The sequence below is a fragment of the Cyprinus carpio genome, unplaced genomic scaffold (assembly GCF_018340385.1).
Source record: "Cyprinus carpio isolate SPL01 unplaced genomic scaffold, ASM1834038v1 S000006459, whole genome shotgun sequence".
NCBI classification, from domain to species: domain Eukaryota; kingdom Metazoa; phylum Chordata; class Actinopteri; order Cypriniformes; family Cyprinidae; genus Cyprinus; species Cyprinus carpio.
The window spans coordinates 372,672-377,734 of record NW_024879140.1 but is presented as its reverse complement, the minus strand read 5'-3'; the positions used below and the strand labels follow the sequence as shown (position 1 = coordinate 377,734).

The following is a 5,063-nucleotide window of genomic DNA, read 5'->3' as shown; positions in this document are numbered from 1 at the left end:
ATCCACCCTTCGGGGAACTCAGTTTGTGCAACTGGCCCAAGAGTACCCTAGAAACCCACAATAAATATATATATATATATATATATATATGTATATCAGCTGTGACAGACTTAGCACAGGTTTCTCAGATGGCCTAGAGTTAACGAGTCATGTGATGATGATGCATCCAGTTCTTAGGATGAACACTACTGTCCAGCCACGAGCACTGCAACCACTCCCAGAATGTCAATGAGCTGCACTGTTGCAGAAGTCACATCAAAGAGTCACCCTTAGAACCAGTCGTGTGTGATAACATGCACTCGTACCTATTAGAGATATAGAATAGTAGGAGCAGAATTGTTTTTTTGATAAAAACACAACACACACAACGACACGTAGACAACCAAACAGGACAACACCAATACACACAAAACATAAACACCATGGTTTTCAGTTTCTCTTTTTTTTTTTTTTTTTAACACAATAGGTCCAAGGTGGAATCATAGTTGAGAACCTAAAGAGAGACCGGAAACAATTAGTAATTGTTATTCCTTAGCAGCCACTTCGGTTGGAGTATGAAGTACTGCACGTTTGAGGGACTAAATCAACATTCGAGGAGAGTTGAGTATCAGGCAAGCGGCGACAGAGGCTGTCACTTGTGCAAGATGCATCCACGAAGTCAGCCTGGGCTCTGATTTCAACAAGAGAGATGTTGGAGTAGTAGTCGAACAGACACAGAATAAGGACCTCATACCTGGAGGGACATTGGTCCTAAGTTATCCTATTTTCTTTATCATCACTTCGTCCCACCACTTTGTGATTTTTAACGCTTTCCATTGAATATAGTGTTTTAAGATCTCCAGCATGTTGAGCACTCCCGAGGGAACTGAAATGGGCATTCTTAATGCGCACTGCGTACTTAATAAGATACTCGTAAAGTGTCCTTCAATGGACCCGAGGGACATGAGCACAACAACTGAGCTTTAGGGGGAGGTACAGTTAGAAACCCAAAGCATCTTTAGAAAGCACTCTTACCTCAGTTGTATTTTTCCTTTTTATATGTCTTATACAACCATGATGACAGTTTGAGCTAATTTGTTTTATATTGTAAAAATAAAATCACTGTTATAAACGTATGTATGTAATTAGGCTCTGGATAGCCGGGCTCAAAAGAATAATCATCGTTTTTGCAGTTCACGACATAGGTAAGACCCTCAGTCACCTCAACAGATACCAAATAAAGACATTGCTATAAAACATCCAGTTAAATACCCGACATTTATGAAAATCTATCATTCCCGAACATGGATGCAATGCTGAGGGACTTCTGAAAATCAATATACCCTTTCAGATTCATCTGGAAAATTCAAAACCGAGGACTAAGTACATATTTGTCCCCATGATCAGAAGGTAACAAAAAATAAAATCCAATTGTTAAGGTGTGATTGAAGTCCTCGCGGGCGCAGGACTGTGACCAATGGGATGATTTTACATCTTTTCCAAAATTATGGCTTCGGGTTTGTAAACAGTGGATATATCTGGACAGTCTATCCTTCACAGTTTGTAACATCTTCTGACCAAACCATGTTTGTTGTAGCATAAACATGTGTTCTCTCTGAACTCTTTGGTGTGTGCAATGCTGTGGTACAAATCAATTAGTTCAGTTTGATATCCGCTAGGCGGAATAACTTTGTCATTCAGAGCATGTCCCCTTCTTCAGGTAGTTCTACTTCTCTGACACATTTCATCCCAGCAACAATTTAGATAAAGTTTCGAAACCCCAGTCAGATGAACAGGGAAAATAACAGCTACTTCCTCAAGTTCCACACACTTTGCAGCTTCTCTCACGCAGCCTTACCAACTAGAGAGAGTTTCTCTTTTTATAATCAATCATTGAATATTATTTTTTGTGACCTGTGACATACCAGCGACACTGTTTTGATTGGAGATTTTTCTCACTACTCGCGTTAAGAATTTCTTTACTCACGGTTTGATGACCTCTATATTACCGATGCCGTTACCAGCTGTGGTCAATTAACTCCACGACGTTTCCAAAACAGGACCATACCTCTATGCACACAGAATGGTGTGGCTGTAAGCCAAGTATGAGGGTAGAAAATCTTTTACATTAGGAGCTATTTTCACCTGGCAGTCAGTTTAAGAGCCAGATTTAAGGCGAGCTTTCAAAGGCAATGCAGATTCAGCGATCGGCGCCGACTTCCTCCCCGAAGCGAGCCCCTCAGCCAAGACCGCGCCAGTCTTTCCGATCTACTACCGACCAGCCCGTACAGAGACACGTGGCATCCCTGTTAGAGTATGCAACTGCTGCATCACACGAGACATGGCCACGAGATTCTGAAAAAAGTTCATCTCCTGACAAAATGTCCCGTCACAGAGAATTACCTCGGCGCAGTCAGTGTTGCACCCTCCCCTCATTCCTCCATTAGGGATGCACAGGAATTGTGTTCCGGTTGTCGCAACATGACAGTGAGCTGAGGGGTTCATTGGCAGCAGTTTCCCATTGTGGCACGTCGTAGATTTGAAATCGCACTTTATTTTTTGTCTCTGAGAGCAGGCGTATGAAAGCGATGTGATGAGCAGTGGAAGGATAGTATCTGAGGGTGAGCCGTTCAAACGCCCGGACTCAGCGCAGTCAAGGCCAGTACAAACCACGGCATCTGTCCATTCATTGCCATTCATGGAATGGAGGGAAGATCAAAGGTTTGAATGGTATAACAAGTTGACATAACTTTTTGTCACCGTTACATGTGTCCCGCTAGCACACCATGTTATAAAGCACTTAGGGCCACCAGTGTCCAATACAGGAGATGTCAGTTTGTGTACTGTCGGGGAGGGATATTAATAAGAGCGGGAGAGGAGGCTAATGTGGATTTTTGAGGAGAGTAGAAAAGGACTCGCCATGGTAAAAATCTGGGATATACATCCGATTAAAATTAAATAGCCCCATTAATGATCTTAAACCAGTAATAATAGGAGTTATTTTAGAGTCACATATTCAATGCGTGTAGCCTATAGTTAATCTACAGCTACCATCTGGCTTTTTTTTTTTTTTTTTTTTTTTTTTTTTGTTTTACAGGCTGCATGGGTAAGTTCGTTGAGGAAGTACAATCTTACCAAAATCCCTCCTGATTCCTGAAGCTGGTTCTACAATTTCCTGTTCAGCTTCTCGCTTCTCTCTGAAGAGGATACTGGAATACTGGAGGATGTATAGGATGTACCTGAAACATTCAAAGTTCAATCCCGCAGACTCAACATCATGTTTAGAAGTTGACTACTAAATTTGGAAATTTCTCAGCTTAAATATATTGTATCACTGAGGAATCAGTAGACTCCTTTTCATTACAGATAGTCTAAGGCTTAATTCCCCTTCAGAGTTCCAGTTTATGGAACACTGGTGCTGGGAATTGGTAAATACTGACTACTATCTGACCCCTAGTCAGCAAAAACATTCGTTTCAATTTACTCAATATATCCATCCCCATTACCATGCCAACTTGGCTTTCTCCAACCCAGAATTGCACCCAAAAAGGCGTTCAAATGGATATATTATTAGAGAAATCAATAGACTGTGTGAAAAGACCATGCACTCAGATATACCTTGGAAGATGCATTTGTTTGTTTAAGGCAAATTAATAACAGTTACTGAGATCTGAGACCCGGCCCACAAGAATGTAGCTATCCTGGCTTCCTAGGTTAGAATGTAAAATGGACGAGGGTCTCGTGCTCATATAAAAATGAAGGCCACTATGTCAGTCTGTATTCTCAAAAGCTCTTTTGTCAGTTTCAACCTGCTTCCAGGTCAGCACCTGCTTCTCTGCACCAGGGTTATTTTTAAGCACAATCTCGGAGGAAGTGGTTTTGTGTTCGCTGTTGTTGAAAAGAGGAACCAGGCTTTCTGAAATTGCCTCCCCAAATTTCTGATCAGGCAATCTGTTTGCGTAGTGACCATCACGCTGGCAATGATAATACAGCGAAATGCTGGAGCAGAGACCGGTCTAACTGCAACAATCCAGTCCTTTTTTCTGTTGCCACGATGTCTTGAGCCCTCAGGTCCCCAGGGTTATGAAAGAAGACCAATCAATTATCGCTGGCAGGAAGAACCAAGCAACTGTGTAAATAAGTAGCATCTCTCATATTTGACTGGCGCAATGGCGGAAGCATGATTGGACAATCTAAGTCAGGTTCTACCTCAAGTATGGCCACAAATTCTTTCCTGTGCCCTTTGTGGAATCGCTCAGTGTAATCAACAAATGGTTCATTAGGACCCTGCCGAATCATTGTCAAATTAGTGAAAGTCTGAATCTAATCTACAATTATAGGCAAATGTGCTTCAGTACACAGCACTCTGTACGGAGTTATGTGAATCATCTGCATTCGCTGGTGGGTGTAAATGAGGTAGATTAGATGATCTGTCCTACGTGGGTAATAGGCGGCCAGACTTGCTCCACTAAATTGAATACAAGATCTTTTTATCTGCTACTGCTAGGCGGTTATTCTCTTGCCATTACCCACAAATCGATCCCAAAAATTCCAGAATTGGGTACTTTGTTAGATTTCATGACTGGCAGTGTATTTCTACAATACTTAGTCAAATCTCGCACACCCATGGATCGCATAAACCCCCCACTTGACCAGCCGCCATCAATTCCTGATCCAATTTCACCACAGCTGGGTAATTTTGGATGCAGTTTCCATACTCCACCTTTCATTCTCAGCCCTCCAGGAAGCCCAGAGAAATAGCTGCAACCTGTATACCACTGTTTTCAGAAACATTCGCTCACATGTCTCCCTGCCTTGGAAATCGCCGCTTTCAGTTTTTGAAGCATACCCTGCCACATAAATATCACAATTTTAGGAACTTCCCTGCATCTGCTCTGGTTCCTTAGTTACAATGTCTAATAAATCCCACATATCTTGCGTAGCATCTCTCTAGCCAATTTTTGTGCCGGTTTATCCACATAAACTATTCTTCCATTACATATGTTAAAATACCTTTGCTTGCACAATCCTCAAACAACACAAAACTTGTGCATATTTCTTTTGTTTCTTAGGATCATTATCTT

General features: G+C 41.8%; 1 pseudogene; it reads right to left on the bottom strand.

The window, feature by feature from the left end:
• Positions 1-185: 185 nt before the first annotated feature.
• The window catches only part of LOC122143602, a 16,453-nt pseudogene continuing 11,575 nt past the window's right edge, over positions 186-5,063 (bottom strand).